Below are 22,681 nucleotides of genomic sequence, written 5' to 3'. Positions count from 1 at the left end.
TATGATTAGAATAGCAAAAAGACAAAGAAGCCCAAATAAAAGTCTTTTGGTAGTTGACAAAAATCTTCCTCCAGTCCAGGAGTTTAACCAATCATTAGACAAAAGAGAGGAATAATTTAAAGTACTAATTTGAGTACTCGTGTCAGTTAGAAATCCAGAAATATTTTTGTGGTTACCTGAAATGTATGCAGAGCATACATTGATAGCACAAGTTCCACCTTGTGCAGCAGTTAAAACATCTAATGCCATTGTATTTTGTAAAACTGCTTTACGCATTTGTGTTACTTCAGTATTTAATAGGAAGTGCTATGTTGAATGTCACTGAGGGCTTTGACTGGGTCTTATTAAGAGCTTCCATGTGCCAAACAACATCCTCCACTCTCAAAGAGGGAACAAAGATGAATGCTAGGTGGTCATACCGATAAAACACAGAATGTATCCACCGTTGTTTTAAATTTCGGAGGTTGCTGGGTTGGTAATGGCTTTAATAATGCATCCATGAATCCAGACAAAACCCAGAGTGTAGCAGCCTACCCAGCCTGGGGAAAGCTATGGCCACAAATTAGAGCCACATAGTCTTTGGGGCCCATTAGGAGGCAGCCATCTAATTTTGGGTCTCCTTGAACTGCAGTTAGGATATCAAAGTCCATTTGGTTTTAGAGAGCCATCTTTTGAATTTTTGGGTAACTGCATGTCAGCCTTAGTTAAAGGTAGTCACTGTATGATTGGTTAAAGCCTCTATTTGCAATTTTCTATCAATAGAGGTAGTGCCTGGGACAAATATGGCTTAGGGATAAAACCATCAAGAAGCCCTCTTCATCAGACGTCTAGCCTTAACAATATCTTTATTATGAGGAATCACTGGCAAATGAGAGAAGACTTATTTCAGGGAATAAGGGCATCCACAAGTGTATCCCCAAGTGCATAAGGAAAGTGGGATTGTCTCCATTATCCATTATCTTCACAACTCCGTGGAGTCGTGTATGCTCTGGCTTTTAAGGAAAAATTTTTTCATTCCAGCCACACAGAATTGGCCAAGGTGCTAGTTGAGTTACACAATTGTTGGGGAATCCATCCCATTTTCCAGCTGTTCAACTAATCATCTGCTCATGGAGTCCTGTTATTATTACCACAGACTAACAAGCACAAAGGCTGTCTATACATTAGCTATTGTGGCAGTTTCTCTGAAGTTTACCACAAGTTGTCTAGCTTAGGCAAACAATAAACATTCAAAGACAATTAGAACTAGAATTTAACAACTGCAAAGATGTGTTATCGAAATTTTTTGTTCTTTCTAAAATCACCCTTATTTCCAAAAGTAGCCAAATTAGGACTAATTTGTTTGAAAATCAGGTCCAATTTTTAACAAGCTTAGCCTAATTACTTACATAAGTTCAGGAAGAGTAGCGATTGGCCATATGGATCTTTTAAAATCTGCTTTGCTGGAACCTTTTATAAGGAATCCAGATTGAACTGTTACTAGCCTCTCTAGGCCAGAAGCTAAGCTAGGTACTTGCCATCAGACATGTCTGCAATACCTGTAGATTTGGGCGAATTCCTCTTCAGGAGTTCCCCAGTATATCCTGAGGTTCCTGTACCTGCCAGGAAGTCACCTTCTTTACTCACTTGGTAAGGCTGCTGGGAACTCTCTAAGCAGGGTATCATTAGACCAACATTTCCAAGGGGCTTTATGGCTCCATGTTTCATAAAGTCAACCTTAGTTCTTTAAAGTTGTTTGGTCATATCTGAGTCTATGCATGTCTTTCTCAAATATGACGTTTCAGTCAAAGTCTTGGCAAAATAAACAATGTTTCCAATGATGTCCTAAGAGAGCAGATTCTTTTTGGACTTATGCAAATGACTATGATTGCCATGGAAGAAAGAATACTCACTGAGACTTTTTTAATTTCAGAGGGTTCAGGTAGAGAGAAAAGTTAAATGCTTTAGTTGGTTCACAAATGAATAATCTATCACATTTCTGTAAGTCATAGACATCTTAAAGTTTCCTCAATACAGAAGAACATTAGAGAACCAGCAATGTCTCAAATAAGAGTTACAAAAACTATAATCATTTTTTTTTTCAGTTCATTTAGTCCTATGTTACTAATTTTTGTTTAGTTTGAATGTGGCTTTTTAGTTCTGGAAATTCTGACCCATTCCAGTTTAGATCTTAAAGATATCGAATACCTGTATTTGTCTTAAAAGTCCTTTTGATAAATCTCCTTGAATATAAAACACATTTTGTAAGAGAATAAGAACAATTATAAATGACAAAAACTCAGAAATGGACATTGTTAAAGATCTAATATGAGAGTTCATTATGATATAATTGACAAGGAAATTCAGTTATTTGTATGACACATAACACTTCAATAATCAGAATATCAAGTGATGACCTTATACCAGAACATATTAAAACTTATGAATTTTGTATATATATAAAAGTTTTAATATATATATGTATGTACGTATGTATGTCTAATTGAACGGTTATAGCATTTACCCAATATAACCTAAGACTTATTATTTGACAGTGCTTTTCAAGTAACTTAACATACCAAATAAAAAGACTTAATTAGTCAAAAAAAACCAAAAAACAAAAAACAACTTCATCTACAAATTCATATCTTGCGGACGCTTGTTAAAAAACCTCAGAAAGTTATAAAGCAGATGCCTAAATAGGATTACAGATCATTATAAAACTTAACTATTTATTTAACCAATGTGGCAATAAGAGATCCAAAAGGCAAATATGTAGGTTATGTAGTTGTTAGCAAAACTTAGCTCCTTTAATATTGAGAAGTTTCAACTAAGTAATCAAAGGCCTGATAAAGATAAAACACAGAAACTGGTTTTACAGGAAGACACAAAAGAAAAAAACTTTGTTTACATTTTCTTATCCAGAGCAGACCAACAAGCCAAGAAAACTTCTTTTTTTTTTTTTTAAATAAAGAAAAGGAGAATTTCAATCTTATACCAGTGTACCTTTAAAATCCATTCATTTCAACCTTAGCCCAACCTGGCCATGCATAAAATTCCTTTCCAAAGATGTCCCTTCAAAGCCTTCTACAACTTTACTTTGCACTCAGATTTTGTCCGAAGCCATTTCCCTCCAAACAGCCAGACTCATATAGAACAAAATTACTTTCTTTTACCTTCAGCAAAAATGTATTTTCATTCCTTATATCTTCCTTACACATCTCCTACTATCTACATACAGAGTTGCTTCCCTTATTTCTGTCAGTCTTAACTCTTAGAAACCTTAGTCTGCAGTGAAAACTAAGTAGTAACCAATCGTGAACTGTCACACTAGAATACTTTAGATGGCAAATTTATGGATATGTATAAGTACAAAGCCTGTTTTTCAACAGACTCAAGTATCCTTAGTTTCTCTGCAATGAGAAGTCAAAAGCAGGTAAACCTTTGCTTAGTAATCCATGCTTTAGCACTTTATTTGGAAATAAGCCTAAATGGGAAAGACTTAGATGTCCAATGAATTCAATCTAATTTATCATCCAAGTAAAACTTTAAACTTTCAGGTTACCAAAGACTTTGAAAGCTATCTTAACAATTACCCATGAAAACCTTGAGACAGAATTAACCATCATTTTAAGTCATCTTTTGGTGTCAAATTGCAACAGAGATAACACAAGCTTAATTGACATTTAGTAAACTTAGGTAGAATGAAAATTTCATACTTAATGTCAATAACTCTTAAGACATGTGTATCTTAATTAAACCAACAGAATTAAATTAGCTTAAACACTGAATGCGTTCCACCTGTGTCCACTTAAAACTCAATTACTTTGTTCCCCCTTGTCAGTTTTTACCTGGGACACTGGTGAGGAAATCTGAAGTGGGTGGTGTTAAGTCCAGGGGATGCCCTTGGTTCCATGAAAGCAAGGGTAGGAGAAGGAGTCAATGGCACTGGAGGCACCAAGGATGGTACAAGAGCCAGTTATGCAGACCACACTTAATGTGATGCATAAACAAGGTGGGCAGAAGAGGTGAGGCACTGCCAAAAGACAGAGAAAGATAGTTCCTGGTTCTAAACCTTATCAGCTTAGACAGATGAGCAGACGCCATGTTTTTTTTCCACCAAAGTGGAAATATGCAGTCCATGTTGAGCCTGAGAAAACAAGGAATTTCCCAGAAACAAAGAGAGTTTTGGCAGCTGCTTAGGAATATTCCTTAAAGACCATGCTCTGAGGTAGACTAACCACAGTTGGCTCCAACCAAAGCCATTAGCCTGGGAAATGAATGAGGGAGAAGCCCCCATATCAATGAGGAGGAGGAACAGTGAGAGAATCAGTGTCTCCTTTATTAAAGATGGCCTGTTTTTCCTCCAGGAACCTGGATTCTATTAGGAGGCCTATTTAGATAATTATAATCCAATATATTAGGAGGGAATTTACTGGCCTGATTACTGACCAAACATGTTCTGCAAAAGGCACTTAGGTCTGGGTCCTGATTTAGAGCCCTCAAGGCCTGGATCTAGGGTACCTCCATCCATTTGCCCTGTTTCTTACAGAAGAGATCTAACTGATAGATCCTACTGAGGCCATGCAGTGTTACAGGAGATTACTCTTTTTTTAAATTTTGCAATCTGAATTATTTTCGGTGGGTTAAAAGGCATTCCAAGGGAGAGTCCTTGGAAATCGAAGAAGAGAGAAAGTCCATTACCAAACCCCCCTCCCCCCGCCCTTGACTCTCAAGTGGTGTCCCATACAGGATATGTCAGAGGTTCCATGGGTCAAACGTCACTGGAGATGTCCCTGAAATGAAAATCGCCATTGGTCACCATCCTGCAGTAAAGGCTCTGAATGTAGGAAGGATGCTAGTGTCCCTCCCCTTCCCCACTGCATCTGAGGCTACAGATGTGTATCTGGTGAATGGATTGAAATACCATGCCATACCGTGTCCAAGCATTCCCATGAATGCCATGCTGTGAAGGCCATGTTTTGCCTTGCTTTGCCTTGCTGTGAAGGCCAGGCCATGAAGACCATGAAGAACCTACTGATTTTAACCCAAGGAAAACACAGGAAAAGTTTTACAAGGGGAAATTACCCAATTTTGTAGTTTAAGTAGTTAGTAGGGGAGACTGATGGAAAACAGTAAAGACAGAAATCCATCACGGTCTAAGTGACATTCTAAATAAAATATGTAGTCTTTGGGGTGCCTGGGTGGCTCAGTCGGTTGAGTGTCCGACTTCGGCTCAGGTCATGATCTCACAGTTTGTGGGTTCGAGCCCCGCATCAGGCTCTGTGCTGACCGCTTGCTCAGAGCCTGGAGCCTGCTTCAGATTCTGTGTCTCCCTCTCTCTCTGCCCCTCCCCCGTTCACGCTTTGTCTCACTCTGTTTCTCAAAAATAAATAAATGTAAAAAAAAAATTTCAAAAACTTTTTTTTTAAATATGTAGTCTTCACAGCCAACTTCTCGAGGAAACAGTCCGTGGTGGGAATTTAATTCAATCGGGACCAGGGACCAGTGTCTCGGGATGTGGAGGGGATCACATTAGACCAATAGGAGGAAGCCTCACATGAGAGTCTGACGATTGGCAGACATGCTAGTCGCTTAGGTGGCTGTGGTGTGCCCAAGACAGACGACTTTGTATAAGGACAGAAATGAAGAAAGAGCATCGAGTTTCTGGGTCTTTCTACCATTCCGACCAGGATACTAACCTCCAGCCTCCCCATAGAGTAGCCATGGGCTAGAGGATTGCAGCCTGGGCAATCAACCTGACAGCGTTCCAATAAAGACCATACTCCTTGAAGTGAAAGTAAAGGAAGAGGAAAGAAGAGAAAGTACTCACCAAGTTTGCACCGAGGCCCAGAGTCCAGATGAGAAGACTGAGTCCCTTTGTAGTTGCCAAATAATGTGGTTTGAAGTGTTGGGGTCCAGAGTTGACAGCCAAGAAAGACTTCTTGAGATGTCTTTGGTGCGAAAGGTGGCTTTATTAAAGCACGGGGACGGGACCTGTGGGCAAAAAGAGCTGCACTTGGGTTGTGAAGAGTGATGTCAGCGTCCCAGGAAATTGAGTCTATAGGTTTCTGGAAGTTTGGCTATTGACAAAGTTGCTGTTTTCCTTGTAAATCATTAAGACAGTTGTAAACTGATAGAGACTATGGCCTGCATGACTGTGATCTCTATCAGTTAACCACTTGTTTTTCCTCTAGCAAAGCATGGACATTAAGACAATTGGGTGTTCCTGGAGCAATGTCAGTTTCCTGTCTCAAGGACTTGTCAATGGGCTGTAAGTTGTAAGGAAACTTAATTTTCCATTTGCCTTTGTGTCCTACATCGATATGATGTAAGAAATGTATTTATCATGACCATATGCATTCTTTCCAAGAATAACTGGTTAGAAACACATTGCTATGTTTTATTAACCCAAAATCCTTCTTTATCTTGGGCCTCTCCCTGTTTCCTGACCAGAGTCTGTGCAACAGTTCCACCTATCATGGTACACCTCAGCTCTTGTACTGAGATGACCAAGCCATCTGGATGTTGGAGAAAAGAGGACCATGTTATTAAAGGGATGATCGTTGCTTCTGCCTGTTTTGGTGGCAAGTGTTACAAAAAACAAACAAACAACAACAAGAACAAAAAAACACGGGTTAAGTTTTAAGATAATTTTACCAAAAAAAAGAATCAGATTCAAATGTCAAGTATTCAGGGAAATAGAGAGATAAAAGTTCAAATAGAACTGAATTTCTCAAGGTCAATGTTATCTATGCCTATATTGTATCAAAACAATTACATCATGTAGCCATTTTTCTCTGAATAAGGCCTAATATCTGCCCATGCCTAGCAAAGTGGTTCTTTTTTTTTTTAATTCTAAATTTTTCTCAAAGGCAAATGCTTTCCCACACTCAGAAATGTGTTCTTGGTCCTCTGAGTATTTGTTTTATGCCAAGTTTCAAAGTTTTAATTCTAAATTCTTTTGTTTAGTTTTTAAAGCACATAGTATAGCAAAAGGGAACATTATTTTCTTTGTGCTTGAGTGACTCACAGAGTTAATAAATATTTCCATGAATTCTTGACAAAAGTACTTTTAAACCAGGAAATAGAAGGAGAAATTCCACCAGACAATCTCATATTTTGAAAATATAACAAATATGAGGACATAGAATCAAAAGTCTGCTTCTTCTGGATCATTATGTTGGTACCATACCATATTAATAAGCTATTAATATGTTACTATTACCCAGGAGCAGTTGGATTAAGTTAATAATAAATTAACAGCCCTGTATCAGCCTGGTGGGAAATCTCTAATTGAATGGCACAGGGCTCTATCACTGTCTATATTCTTTAACACTCATCAACTTTTTTTTTTTTAATGTTTATTTATTTTTGAGACAGAGAGAGACAGAGCATGAACGGGGGAGAAGCAGAGAAAGAGAGGGAGACACAGAATCCGAAGCCAGCTCCAGGCTCTGAGTTGTCAGCATACAGCCCGATGGAGAGGCTCAAACCCATGAACCGCAGGATCATGACCTGAGCTGAAGTCACACACTTAACGGACTGAGCCACCCAGGCACCCCTCAACTTTTTTTTTTTTTAACTATCATGTATTTATTTATTTTTAAGTAGGCTTCACGCCCAGCAGGAGGCTTGATCTCATGACCTTGAGATCAAGACCTGAGCTGAGATCAAGAGTCAGACGAGGGGTGCCTGGGTGCCTCAGTCGCTTCAGCATCTGCCTCTTGGTTTGGGCTCAGGCCATGATCTCATGATTTGTGAATTCAAGCTCTGCACCAGGCTCTGCACTGATGGAGCTGCTTGGGATTCTCTCTCTCTCCCTCTCTCTCTGCCCCTCCCCTGCTTGCACTCCTCTCTCTCTCTCAAAATAAATAAATGAACTTGAAAAAAAATAAAAACTTCTAAAAAAGAGTCAGATGATTAACCAACTGAGCCACCCAGGCATCCCAAGACCGAGAAACTTTTTAGATGGAAATTGTCATACCTTTTAAGAAAGTAATGTGATACGTGTTTTTTATAACTTTTCATTCTAATTGTAAAAATAGCTCATGATTAATACAGGTAATTTAGAAAACACAGAAGGAAATTATCCATAATGATGTGACTTTTCTTTCTCATGGGAAAATTATATTTCTTGAATAATGTAGCATGGGTCTGAAATAGTTTTATATCTGCTAGACATCTAATTGATAGGCCTAGCAACATATTAACTATATTTATGAGTGACATGGAAATTAAAAGAATAGTTAATATAGTAGAGGAGAGAACTAAGATTCAGAATCTCACCACAGGCTGGAAGAATTGGGTTGAAATGAACAAGATAAACTGTACCAAAAGGAAGGATAAAGCTTTGGTACAGAAACAAGTGTGCAGACATAGGAAAGAGGCAATGCATCCAAATAAGAGTTCCTATGGAAAGGACCAGGCACTTGTAGTTGATGACAATTTAGTCAGTATTTTGCTATAGTCACTACAAAAAATGTGACTGCAAAAAAGTGAATGCAAGCTTATATACCACAGAATTCAGATGAAGGCAAGAGATACCTTCTATTTCACATGGTTTGGGCTACATCTGGAGAATTGTTTTCATTCTAAGTGCACGTTTAAAGACAGTGTTGGTAAACCTGGAGGGAGTCTTCCCAGTTGAAATTTTTTGTTGAAATCATGTTACATAAGAAATAGTCAGAGGGACTACTAATGTTTAGATTTAAAAAGAAAGAATCTTGGGGCACCTGGGTGGCTTAATTGGTTAAGCGGCCGACTTCGGCTCAGGTCATGATCTCGCAGTCCGTGAGTTCGAGCCCCACGTCGGGCTCTGTGCTGACAGCTCAGAGCCTGGAGCCTGTTTCAGATTCTGTGTCTCCCTCTCTCTGACCCTCCCCCATTCATGCTCTGTCTCTCTCTCTGTCTCAAAAATAAATAAACGTTAAAAAAAAATAAAAAATAAATAAATAAAAAAGAATCTAAAGGTAGATATACTAGCTGCCTTCAACAATTTGAAAGTTTTTTCCCCCTTAGGCAGCTCCAGAGAGCGTAATGAGGATACGATCGGGGGTAGAATTGTCATTCAGGTTTCAACACAACTGATATTTCCTCATCAATGTCTTGCCTGAAGTAGCCACTCAGTAATGAGTACATAACCCTATTTTAATTTTCTGTGTAATTGGTTATCACTATCTACTCACTTGATTTTTTTTCCCATAAACTTAATTCATTTACTCATTGTTGGTCCGTTTTTTTTCTCAGTAGAATATAATATCCTTGAGAATGAGGTCCCTTCTACCTTGTTCATAGTTACATACAGTCCCTTGAACAGTGTTCCTATAACTGTTTATTGAATGAATTAACTTATAGAGGCAGATTTCATCTTTCTGTGAGGACAGAAAAGTATGGGGCAGGGGCCATCAATCACTGACCATATTTTACATTAACTAGTTTTATCATTATAGTTTATCATTAGCTATCTTTTGAGTATTTATATGCCAGAAATAGGCAAGGGCGTTAAGGTTCAGAGAAGGTAAACAACTTTACCCTACCTCATGCAGCTAGAACTGGGATTATAATCCAGTCTGTTTCCCAAACCAGTGGGCTTTGTACCATACCATAAACAGAGCAAGATTTTTATGGAGATGAATTTCCTATCACTTAAGCCAAGGCTAGATGGTCATCTATCAAGGGTGTTAAATTATGTTAGACAATGGATTCTTGAACCAAGAGAGATGTTGAACTAGGTCCAACTTGTAAGACTGTGATTCTGTGACAGAATCAGCCCATTCATGATAGGAACTGATTCTACAACAGGATTTCTTTATTTTGCAAATAACAAAGAAGAAAAGAAAACTTTTCTGAAAGTGTTGCTTGGAACCCAAGAATGTGAATTTACACAATGGCTGTGACATTATCCCTTAATCCTAGTTGGATGGTGTGGCAAGTGAATACACAAATATACTTGTGTTTCAAATGCACTAGCTCCTATAATCTACATGGAAAAATAAAAACTAAAACTTTGAAACTATGAAATGGAAAATTTTCAATAAAGAAAGCAAATTGTACAGTGATTGGGATAATAGTTGTTTCAGGTGAATGTCTAAGTAAAGTTCCCATCATGAACTGTGAAAAAGAGTTAACAATGAGAAAAGAATGTTGGTAATGTGCCAGGAATCATTCTTGGAAAGAATTAGTCTACCTATTACAGTATTGCCCATTATAGGATTAGCTGCTACAACTCACTTTGAAATGAAAATATGTTATATAGAAGCTACCTATTACCTTACACCTTGAATATACTCAGAATCTTTTTTTTTAATCAAATACTGAAGTTTTTTAAAGAGGTAAATGTAAACCAGATACTGATGAACAATTCATTTATCAGAAATCTTTACCTCAGGTGTTTGAAAGGAGTTACATTTAGATCTGTGGACAAAAGATATTCTGCAAAGAGATTATCTATGATATAGAGGTAAAACAATAAACCAAGTCTTCTAAATGATCCTTAGGGATTAACTTTGTGAGAGAATTTTTTTTCTGAAATTTTAAGTACTTCCCACCTTCCCAATTTTTGCTAATCTTTTTGGGTTAGCTCTTTAATGCTTATAAATAAGGATATTCTTATATAATTTAGTTAAAACTCAATCTATGCTGAGTTCAGTAGCTATCCATGAAAAATTAGTATGCTTTTTAATTGATATGAAAATTAAAAGTGAAAGCAAGTTATATACTTGTAGAATATAAAGTATTAGCATGTTTAATCAGTCAGCACAACATAAAGGTGACTTGTGGTATCCAAATGATGAGGGAGAAAAAGGCAAGCTGAGAGCAAAGTGCAAGCTAGCAACCTCCCACAGCCACTCCCCCTCCTCTGCCCATGGGGGCCCCCACAGCCACCACCCCCCTCCCCCAGGTGGAATATGTGTAACATTCCTCGGGCACTCCTGGCTGACCAAGACAAAGGAGAGGGGGAAAACAAATGGTTAACTGATAGAGATCACAGTCCTGTAGGACATGAGTCTCCATCAGTTTGCAACTGTCTTAATGATTTACAAGAAGCAAAGCAATCTCTAGAAACCTATAGACTCAATTTCCCGGAGCCCTAATATCACACTCCCCTCCATAGGATAGAAAAACTTACATAATCAGTCACTCTTCACAATTCCAGTGCAGCTCTTTCTGCCCATGGGTCCTGTCCCCAGCTATAATAAAAACACCTTTTTGCACCAAAGATGTCTCAAGAATTCTTTCTTGGCCATAGGCTCTGAACCCCAACACTTCGAAACACATCATTTTAGCACCCGACATGGGGCTTCAAGTCTTTTCATCTGGACTCTAAGCCTCGGTGCAAACTTGGCAATTCCTCTCCCTTCCCTTTACTTTTTTATTTCAGGAGCTTTTCAGGGAGTATGGCCATATTGGAACACTTTCATGTCGATTGCTCAGGCTGCAATCCTCCAGCCCATGACTACTCTATGGGGAGGCTGAAAGTTAGCATCCTGGCTGGAATGGTATTAATACCCAGAAACTCGATGCTCTCTCTTCGTTTCTGTCCTTATACAAAGTTGTCTGTTTTAGGTACAGGACAGCCACCTAAGTCACCAGGATGGCTGCCAATCTTCAGACTCCCATGTGAGGCTTCCTCCTATTGGTCTAATGTGATCCCCTTCAAATTTCTGGTCTAGCTGCTTCTGGCTGTGAGACCTCCACTCAGAGCTGGCTGAAACGAGTACCTGATTGAATTGAAGTCCAACCAGGACCAATGTTAGAATGTTGCTTACACCATGATAGATTTTTATCTTTACTGTTTTCTGTTAGTGTCCTCTACTAACTACTTAAGTTAAAAAATTGGGTAATTCCGCTTGTAAAACTTTTCAAGTGTTTTCCATGGGTTAAAAATGGCAGGTTCTTCATGGCATGTCACAGCCTTCACAGCAAGGCAAGGAAAGTAAGGCCCGCCTTCATGGCATGGCCTTCAAGGCAAGGCAGACAAGGCTTGGTATCTTGGTCCATATGCTAACACCCATTTTGCAGTCTAGGATTTGATGGGGAAGCAGAGGGACACTAACATACCTCCTTCAGGGCCTTTAACGGCAGTGAGGTAATCATAACGATTTCGTTCCAGGGACATCTCAGGTTGCTTTGACACTAAGAACCTCTGACATATCCTGCATGGGATGCCACCTGGGAGTTGGTGGGGGGATGGGGAGGGGGTTCTTTGTAACAGACCTTCTCTCTTCTTCAGTTCCCAGGGACTTTCTCTTGGAATGTCTTATAACCCATGGAAAACAATTCGGATTGCAAAACTTAAGAAAGGAGTGATCTCCTGTAACACTGCATGGCTTCAATAGGATCTATCAGTTAGATCCCTTCTGCAGGAAACAGGGAAAATGGTTGGAGGTACTCTAGGTCCAGGCCTTGAGGACTCTAAATCAGGACCTGGACCTAAGGGCCTCTTGCAGAACTAGGTAGAGAAACTCCCTCTTGATATATTGGATGATAATGATCTAAAAAGGCCTCCTCCTGAAAAGACCCAGGTTGCTGGAGGAAATGCAGGCCATCCCTAAGGAAGGGGACACTATCTCTTTCACTGTTCTCTCTAATAGACTGAGGTTACTCTTCCTGTGTGTGGAAGGGCTTCTCCCTCATTATTTCCCAGGTTAATGGCTATGATAATTGGAAACAACTGTCTCTGGTTAGTCTAACTCAGGACAGAGACTTTAAGGAGTATTCCCAAGCAGCTGCCGAAACTCTCTTTGTTTCTGGGAAGTTCCCTGTTTTCTCTGGCCTGACATGAACCGCCCAATTCCACTTGGTGGAAAGAAAACCTGCTTTTTCATTGGTCCAAGATGACGAACTTTAGGACCGGGAGACCTTCTCTGGCCTCCAGGCTTTTACCCACCTCCGACTTTGCTAGTGACACCTCACCGCTTCTGCCTTCCCCTCCTGCTCCTCCTGTTTCTGCACCATCTTGTGTGTGGCCTGTATAACTGGCTCCTATACCATCCGGGTGCCTTGGGCATCACTGGCTCCTCCTCCCACCCTAACTATCAAAGAGCAAAAAGCACCCCCTTGGACTTAACATCACCTGCTTCAGATTTCCCTACCAGTGTGCCAGGTAAAAATTAATAATGAGGAATAAATTGATTCACTTTTAAGTGGACCCAGGTGGAATATAATTCAGTATTTAAACTGTTAATTTGTTGGCTTAATTAAAATAGACATGTCTTTAGAGTTATCAGCTTTAAATAGGAAACCTTTCATTCTACTTAAATTCACTGAAGGTCAAATAATCTCGTGTTATCCCTGCTGTAGTTTGTTAGGAAAAGGGTGATTTACAATGATGGTAAATTTTGTCTGTCTCAAAGTTTTCAAGGGTAATTGTTAAGATAGCTTTCAAAATCTTTGGTAACCTGAAACTTTAAAGTTTTGCTTAGATGATAAAATTGATTGAATTCACTGGACATCTAAGTCTTCTCCAAATGAGATAAAATACTGCAGCTTTGGTTACTAAATATGAGATTTATCTACTTTTGACTTCTTATTGCAGACTAAGGATATGTGAGTCTGTTGGTACACATGCTTTCTGCTTCTTTGATTCATAAATTTGCCATCTAAAGAATTCTGCTGTAACAGTTCACAACTGGCTACTAGTTAATATTCACTGGAGACTAAGGTTCCTAAGAGTTCAAAATTCTGCTAAATGTAATTAAGACTGATGAAAATAAGGGAAGCATGTTTGTATGTGTCAGAAAGATATCAGGAATGAGAATACATTTTTGTTGAAGGTCAAAGAAAATAATTTAGTCCTAAAATGAGGCTAGTTGTTTGGAGAAAAATGGCTTGGGCAAAATCTGAACACAGAAGAAAGTTGTAGTTTTGTGAAGGGAAATCTTTGTAAAGGAATTTTATGTGTGGTCAGGACAGACTAAGGTATTTGAAATGAGTGGATTTTAAAAGTATACTGGTATAATATCAAAGTTCTGCTTTTCCGTCTGTTCAGAAGACAAGGTTTTCTTGGATTGTTGGTCTGCTCTTGATAAGAAAATGTAAACAAAGTTGTTTTCTCTTGTCTTTATCTGCCCAGAAAAGCCAGTTTCTAAGTTCTGTCTTTGTCAGGTCTTTGATTAGGTAAAGTTAAAACTTCTCAATGTTAAAGGAGTTAAGTTCTGCTAACAACTACATAACCCTATGTATTTGCCTTTGGAATTTCTTTTTTTTTTTTTTTTTAACATTTATTTATTTTTGAGACAGAGAGAGACAGAGCATGAACAGGGGAGGGTCAGAGAGAGAGAGAGAGGGAGACACAGAATCTGAAACAGGCTCCAGGCTGTCAGCACAGAGCCCGACGCGGGGCTCGAACTCACGGACCGCGAGATCATGACCTGAGCTGAAGTCGGCCCCTTAACCGACTGAGCCACCCAGGCGCCCCATCTTTGGAATTTCTTATTGTCACATTGGTTAAAGAAATAATTAAGTTTTAAGTTGTATAATGACCAATAATCCTATTTAGTCATGTGCTTTATAACTTTCTGAGGTTTTTAACAAACCTTCCCAAGATTTAAAATTTTAAAGTTAATTTATTTATTTTAAGAAAGGGGGGTAAGGGCAGAGAGGGAAAGAGAGAATCTCAAGTAGGCCCAAAGCAGGGCTTAGTCTTACCAATTCACCAATCCTGAGATCATGACCTGAGCAGAAATCAAGAGTCAGATGCTTTATCTACTGAGCCACCCAAGGGCGCCTCCCATGATTTAAATTTTAAATGAAGTCTTTTTGACCAACTAGACTTGTTTATTTGGTATGTTAAGTTACTTGGAAAGAACTGTCAAGCAAATAATGATAAGTCTTAGGTTATGCTTGGGTAAATGCTATAATTGTTCAAATATATATATATAAAATTCCTGTAGTTTTAATATGTTTTGCTATAAGGTCATCACTTAACATTCTGATTATTGAAGTATTGTATGTCACAAAGTCACTGGATTTCCTCGTCAGCCACATTATAATGAACTCTCATCAGGTCTTTAAACATGTCCATTTTTGATTCTTTTGTCATTTACAGTTATTGTTTTATTGTCTTGTAAAACATGTTTCATCTTCAAGAAGATTCATATAAAGGGCTTTTGACAAATGCAAGTATTTGATATGTTTGAGATCATAAAACTGAAATGGGTAAGAATTTCCAGAACTAACTAAAATCTATATTCAAACTGAACAAGAATTAGTAACATGGGATTAAATGAATGGAAGAAGAGGATTATAATTTTTGTGACTCTTGTTTGAAACATTGCTGGTTCTCTAATGTTTGTTCTTCCAGATTAAGGAAATTTCCTTTTAAGAAATCTATGACCTATAGAAATGTAATAAAATATTCATTTATAAACAAGTTGAAGCATTGAACTTTTCCCTCTACCTAAACCCTCTGAAATTCAAAAAGTCTTAGTAAGTATACTTTCTTTCAGGGCAATTACAATTATTCAATAAGAATCTGTTCTTCACATAACAGAACACCATCGGAAACATTTTACCAAGACTTTGACTAGAATGTCATATTTGAGAGAGACATACATAGACTCAAATATGACCATATAGCTTTAAGGAACTAAGATTGACGTTATGAAGCATGAAGCTTTGAAATGTTGGCCTGATACCTTGCTTACAGAGTTCCCAGCAGCCTTACCAGGTGAGTAAATAATGTCACTTCCTGGAGTGACTGGGTGGCTCATTTGGTTGAGTGTCGAACTCTTGATTTTAGCTCTGGTCATGATCCCAGGGTTGTGGAATCGAGCCCTGCACTGAGCATGGAGTCTGCTTGAGATTCTCTCTCTCCCTCTGCCCTTCTCCTCCACTCATGCTTGCTCGTACTCTCTTTCTCTCTCAAAAAAATTAAAAAAAAAAAGAATGCCACTTCCTTAGGGTGCCTGCATGGCTCAGTTGGTTAAGTGTCTGACTTAGGCTCAGGTCATGATCACGAAGTTTGTAGGTTCAAGCCCCACGTTGGGCTCTGTGCTGACAACTCAGAGCCTGGAGCCTGCTTCAGATTCTGTGTGTCCCTCTCTCTCTGCCCCTCCCCCACTCATGCTCGCTCTCTCTCTCTCTCTCTCTCTCTCTCCCTCACTCTCTCTTAAAACTAAATAAACACTTAAAAATTTTTTTTAAAAAAGAAAAAAAGAAAGAAAGGAGCTCACCCAAATCTACAGGTATTGTAGACATTTCTGATGGCAAGCATTTGGTTTGGTTTCCAGCCTAGAGAGCTTATGAAAAATTCCCGCAAAGCAAGTTTTAAAAGATCTATATAATCAATCACTATTCTTGCTGAGCTTATGTAAATAATTAGGCCAACTTTGATAAAATTGGACTTGTTTTACAAACAAGTTAGTCTCAATTTGGCTATCTTTGATAAAAATGAGGGTGATCATAGAGAGAAAAATGTGTTTTAATAGCACATCTTTGTAGATATTAAATTTTAATACTATTAATTATAAACTAGAGTAGATCCTGAATTCTTCTGGTTCTCTCAAATATTTGGATATGGCTCTTCACCTAAGGTTTCCAATCTTCTTCCATTCACTTGACTTAAAGTCATTAAAAACTAAAACTGCCTTTTCCTAGAAGCTCTAAAAACTGATGCTGGACAACTTGAGGTAAAGTTCAGAGAAATTGCCACAATAGCTCATGTATAGACAGACTTCTTGCTTGTCATTCTGTGAGGTTAATAACAAGACCCCATGGGCATATAATTATTTGAACAGCTGGAAAATGGGATGGATTCCCCAACAATTGTGTAACTCAGCTAGCACCTTGGCCAATTCTGTGTGGCTGGAATGACAAAATTGTTCCTTAAAAGCCACTTTACACCATGGGGTTAACTATGGACTTGTGGAGATAGTGGATGGCACCACTTTCCTTATGATCGCATTGGATGATGCACTTTGGGATGTCCATAATCCCAGGCAAATCTTCTCCTACTTGCCAGTAATTCCTCATAATTAGACATCACACAAAGAGGGCTTCTTGCCAGTTTTATCCCTTAGCCATATTTGCGTCAGAAGCCACCTCTATTGATAAAAAATTGCAAATAGAGGTTTCAGCCAAGCACACAGCAGCTACCTTTAACCAGACCCAACTTGTAGTTGTCCATAAATTCAAAAGATGGCTCTCCAAAATCTGATAGCTCCTGATATTCTGACTGCAGTTCAAGGAGGCCCAGAATTAGATGGCTGGCTCCTAAAGGGACCCAATGGCTGTGTGGCTCTAACTTGTGGCCATAACTCCCCCAGGCTGGGTAGGCTGCTGTACTCTGGGTTTTTCCTGGATGCACGGATGCATTATTAAAGCCATTACCAACCCAGCCAACCTTCCAAATTAAAACAACAGTGGACATATTATCCATTTCATCGGTATGACCGTCTAGCATCCATCTTTGTTCCCTCTTTGGGACTGGAGGATGTTGTTTGGCACATGGAAGCTCTTCATAAGTACACAAAGCCCTAAATGACACCCAACATAGCACTTCCTATTAAATACTGAAGTAACACAAATGTGTAAAGCAGTTTTACAAAACATATGGCATTAGATGTTTTAACTGCTGCGCAAAGTGGAACTTGTGCTATCATAGAAACGGAATGCTGTGCATACATCCCAGATTACCACAAAAATATTTCTGGGTTTCTGACATGAATAGTCCAACTGGTGCTTTAAATGATCCCTCTCTTTTCTTTAATGCTTGGTTAAACTCCTGGACTGGAGGAGGATTTTTGTCAGCTACCAAAGGACTTTTATTTCGACTCCTCTCTCCTGTTATTCTAATTATATTTCTCCCAGATCTCTCCACCTGGTGCCAAGACTCCATCACTGCAATAACTTCAAGCCAATAGATGATCCTTTTTACTCAAGGATGTTCATGTATGTTGTCCACATTGGATTCCGTTGCCTCTGCTTTACGTAACTCCCCTATATGTTCCCCAATGGACCAATATTGACCCATAGGTAGGGACATCTCCATGCCCCTACTCAGCAGGAAGAAACTACAGAAGATGAGACTTTCCACCTTCAACAACCTTAAAGATTTAAGGGTCAAAATTGTTCAGGAGGGAAATGAGGGAGAAAAAGGCAAGCAAAAGGACAAAAGGACAAGCTAGCAACCCTTCCCACCCCCCCACCCCCAGGTGAGGTGGGATATGTGTGACATTCCTCAGGCACTTCTGGCTGCCCAAGACAAAGGAAAGGGGGAAAACAAATGGTTAACTGATAGAGATCACAGTTCTGTAGGACAGGAGTCTCCATCAGTTTGCAACTGTCTTAATGATTTACAAGAAGAAAAGCAATCTCCAGAAACCTATAGACTCAATTTCCTGGAGCCCTAACATGACCCTCCCTTTATAGGATAGAAAATCTTATATAATCAGTCACTCCTCACAACCCCAGTGCAGCTCTTTCTGCCCATAGATCCTGTCCCCGTGCTGTAATAAAAACATCTTTTTATACCAAAGATGTCTCAAAAATTCTTTCTTGACCATCAGTTCTGAACCCCAACACTTCAAACCACATCACAAAGGAATCATAAAATTGTTGTAAGTAAAAAAGACAAGTTAATTCAGGGCAAGGTGGATGGAAATTAAGAAGGTCTTTACAAAACAGGATTATCAGAGTCTTTTTCAGGGGCACCTGGGTGACTCAATTGGTCAAGCATCTGACTCTTGATTTCAGCTCAGGTCATGATCCAGGTTTGTGGGATCGAGCCCTGTGTCTGGCTCCATACAGAGCATGGAGCCTGCTTAAGATTTTCTCTTTCTCTCTCCCTCTGCCCTTCTCCCCCGCTTATGCTCTCTCTTTCTCTCTCAAATAAAAATAAACATATATTAAAAAAAAAAAACCTTTTTCATATGTGCATCTGGCACATAAAGCTACCAGGCAAATGTTAATTTCCTTCCTTCCTGTTTATTGTATGTCCAACTCTGGCAAAGGAAACATCATTATGTACACACCGTTCCCAATATATAATGGTTTGATTTTCAATCTTTTTTTTTTAAATTTTTTTTTTTAACATTTATTTATTTTTGAGACCGAGAGAGACAGAGCATCAGCAGAGGAGGGTCAGAGAGAGAGGGGGACACAGAATCTGAAACAGGCTCCAGGCTCTGAGCTGTCAGCCCAGAGCCCTATGCGGGGGCTCGAACTCACGGACCGCGAGGTCATGACCTGAGCCGAAGTCAGACGCCCAACCGACTGAGCCACCCAGGCGCCCCTGATTTCCAATCTTTCAACTTTACCATATGCAAAGGCAATACACATTCAATAGAAACTACTTTGAATTTTGAAATTTGATCTTTCCTACATTAGCGATTGCGGTACATCCTCTGTCATGATGCTGCCCAGGGGCAGCGGCAGCGGCAGCTCCCATCAGCCCTGCGATCATAAGGGTAAATAACCTATATACTTACAACCACTTTGTACCCCCACAATCATTCTGTTTTCACCTTTAGTACAGTATTCAATAAATTACACGAGATATTCAACACTTTATTATAAAATAGGATTTACATGAGATGATTTTGCCCAACTGTAGGCTAATGTTGGTGTTTTGAGCACCTTTAAGAGAAGATAGGCTAAGTGATGAGGTTTGGTAGGTTAGGTGTATTAAATGCATTATCAAATTACAACCTTTTCAACTGCTGATGGGGTATATTAGCATTTGCTTTAGTGGAATGTAGCAAATGATAACATTATGTTTCTACATTGTGTAAAATTTATTGTTTTCAGTAAATTTTGCCTAAAGAAAATAAACTTGTTAAGCTATTGAGTAATGGGTCATAACTGCTTGGCATAAAATTCAGAATAAAAAGATAGTATATGACATCTCCATATTTAGACCAATGAAATAAACTGCTGAAATTCACTTATTCTTAAGTGTCAGTGTGGTAGGAGATTTTGGTTGCATACAACATTCCAAACTCTTGAATCAGAAAGGGTAAATGTAGTTCGTTCAAAAGAATTATTCTTTCATATAAAACATGCTGATCAAGTTATAAAAATTTTACCATCTCTTGGGCCGACTTATCACTGTACAATTCCCAAGAGAAAATTGGGATGGCACTATTGAACACAAGTGGAAATGATGTGGAGAAGAAAGGCAAAAGGAAATGTAGATAAAATTAAATTTCCTCATAACCTGCAGCCCATTGACAGATACTTGAAGCAGGCAGAGTATGACATTCCTCCAGGAACTCCCAACTGTCTAACTGTTAATGCCTTGCTAGAGGCAAAAACAATCTTACCTTGACAATAGTCATGCCAGGATACTGTAAATCTTCTTTAACATATGAAAATCCTCTTGGTGGGGCATCTGGATGGCTCTGTGGTTAAGTGTCCGCCTCTTGATTTCAGCTCAGGTCAGGATTTCTTGGTTGTGACAGGAACCCACCTGGAGCTCCACGCTGAGCTTGGAGCTTGTTTAAGATTTAAGATGAAGACTCTTAACTATAGAGAACAAACTGAGGGTTCCTGGAGGGGAGGTGGGTATGAATGGATGGGCTAAATGGGTGATGGGCATTAAAGAGGGCCCTTGTTGGGATGAGCCCTGGGTGTTATATGTAAGAATCAGTAAATTCTACTCCTGTAACCAATACTACACTATATGTTAATTAACATTAATTTAAATAAGAAAGAGAAAGGTTCTCCTCCCCCTCTCTCCCCTCCCTCTCCTTCTGCCCCTCCCTTGCTTATGCACACACATCAATGCAAGTGCTCTTGCTTGGGCTGTCTCTCTCTCAAAATAAATAAGTAAATAAATAAATTTTAGAAAACAGATCAGAAGTTTTAGGGTCAGTCCAAACTAGGTTTGGAGAAAGAAAGAAAGAATGAAAGAAAGAAAGAAAGAAAGAAAGAAAGAAAGAAAGAAAGAAAGAAAGAAAGAGGAAGAAAGAAAGAAAGAAAGAAAGAGAAAGAGAGAAAGAAAGAAAGAGGAAGAAAGAAAGAAAGAAAGAAAGAAAGAAAGAAAGAAAGGGAGAGAAAGGAAGAGGAAGAAAGAAAGAAAAGAAAAGAAAAGAAAGAAAGAAAGAAAGAAAGAAAGAAAGAAAGAAAGAAAGAAAGAAAGAAAGAAGGAAGAAAGAAAGAAAGAAAAAGAAAGTTGTTTTCGAAACTTCCCCTTGTCTTTACCTCCCCCAACTCCTAAGTATCTTACACGTATAATGCAGCTCTTTCTGCCCACAGGTCCTGTCCCTGTGCTTTCATAAAATCACCTTTTTGCACCAAAGACATCTCAATTCTTTCCTGGCCATCAGCTCCAAACCCCATTTATACATCAGAAATACATGACAGTAATCAACAGAGGAGAAAAAGCCAGACAGAGGGGAGAACCCAGTATCTGGAAGAAAGAGCTGTGTATCTATAGTTTAATATTGTGGAATTCCTGATGGTTTAGGCTGTAGCAGCTTCACTTCAGATTAAGGCTAATTATAGTATGCCAAGATCCTCATATTCTGCTGAAACACATTTGCCAAAATTATTTCCTCCATTACATATGCTATTTTTCCTTTCCTCCTCTGTGTATCCCACATTTCTAAATATATAATTCACTGTCAGTAGGAAAGATAAGGTCTTTTAAAAACACACTTATATAATTTATATAATACATAAAATCAGAGACACCTTCAGAGGTTGCACATTCCGATTTGATTTAGTCTTTATGTAGCTTCTGTTTATTTTAACTCTTCCACGGGAAAGAGTGCATCAATATCATGCAATAGATTATTATTAATATTAACTCAATATTGAGAGGAACCCAAATGCGTGCAATTTCTGATTTTAAAATTTGGCGTTTTTATTTGAGTCAATACAAAGACGGTGATTGTGTCCAAGATTAACTAACTTCCGGTACATCATAAAAAAGCAAGAGCATCCGTGTCTTGTAACAAGGAAGAACATTAATGTATCTGTTCCTAAAGGTTCATATAACCTAGGTCCTATTGTTTGTTATGTTCTGGATTGTAAAGACCCTGTCACATTGTGTATGTGCCCTTGAAGGAGACTGAAAAGGAAACTATCATTGTTGGCTGTATATTTTGTAGGAGGCATTTTGCTAGGTACTTTACATACAATATTTCAATTCTCACCACCATCCTGCAAAGTGAATTTAAGTATTCCTATGCCCTGCTGATAGCCCCTCCTTGAAGAATGACCGAGATTATGGATACTATATTTGGTAGTAGTAATTTTTCTGCAGATAAAATGATAATGAAATCGATTTGGAGGTTGCATTGTCCAATATGGCAGCCACTAGCCACATGTGATTATTTAAATTTAATCTATCAAAATTAAAAATTCAGTTCACAGTCACACTAGCTATATTCCAAGTGCTCAATAGGCACATGTGATTAGTGGCTACTGGATTGGATAGTGCAGATTATAGAACATTCCCTCATTGAAGAATCTTCTATTGGGCGGTGCTAATTGGAGGTTTACAATAATTAAAACAGATGGGATTTCCATTGCAGAAAAAAATGGACTTTGATGTACAACTGAGTAATTAGACTGAGCAAAAATTATTTCAATTTTATTTTTTTAAGTTTATTTTTACTTAGTTTGAGAGAGAGAGAGAGAGAGAGCGAGTGTGGGAGGGGCAGAGAGAAAGAGAATCCCAAGCAGGCTCTATGTCGTCAGCACAGAGCCATTTGTGGGGCTCAATCTCATGAACCATGAGATCATGACCTGA

The 22,681-nt window shown here is 38.7% G+C and overlaps 1 pseudogene; it reads right to left on the bottom strand.

The window, feature by feature from the left end:
* LOC113598546 (uncharacterized) overlaps window positions 1-12,100 on the bottom strand; it is a 28,045-nt pseudogene extending 15,945 nt beyond the window's left edge.
* Between the last annotated feature and the right edge of the window lie 10,581 nt (window positions 12,101-22,681).

This window comes from Acinonyx jubatus, chromosome B2, assembly GCF_027475565.1.
Source record: "Acinonyx jubatus isolate Ajub_Pintada_27869175 chromosome B2, VMU_Ajub_asm_v1.0, whole genome shotgun sequence".
NCBI classification, from domain to species: domain Eukaryota; kingdom Metazoa; phylum Chordata; class Mammalia; order Carnivora; family Felidae; genus Acinonyx; species Acinonyx jubatus.
This window is presented reverse-complemented; position numbering and strand designations above follow the sequence as displayed.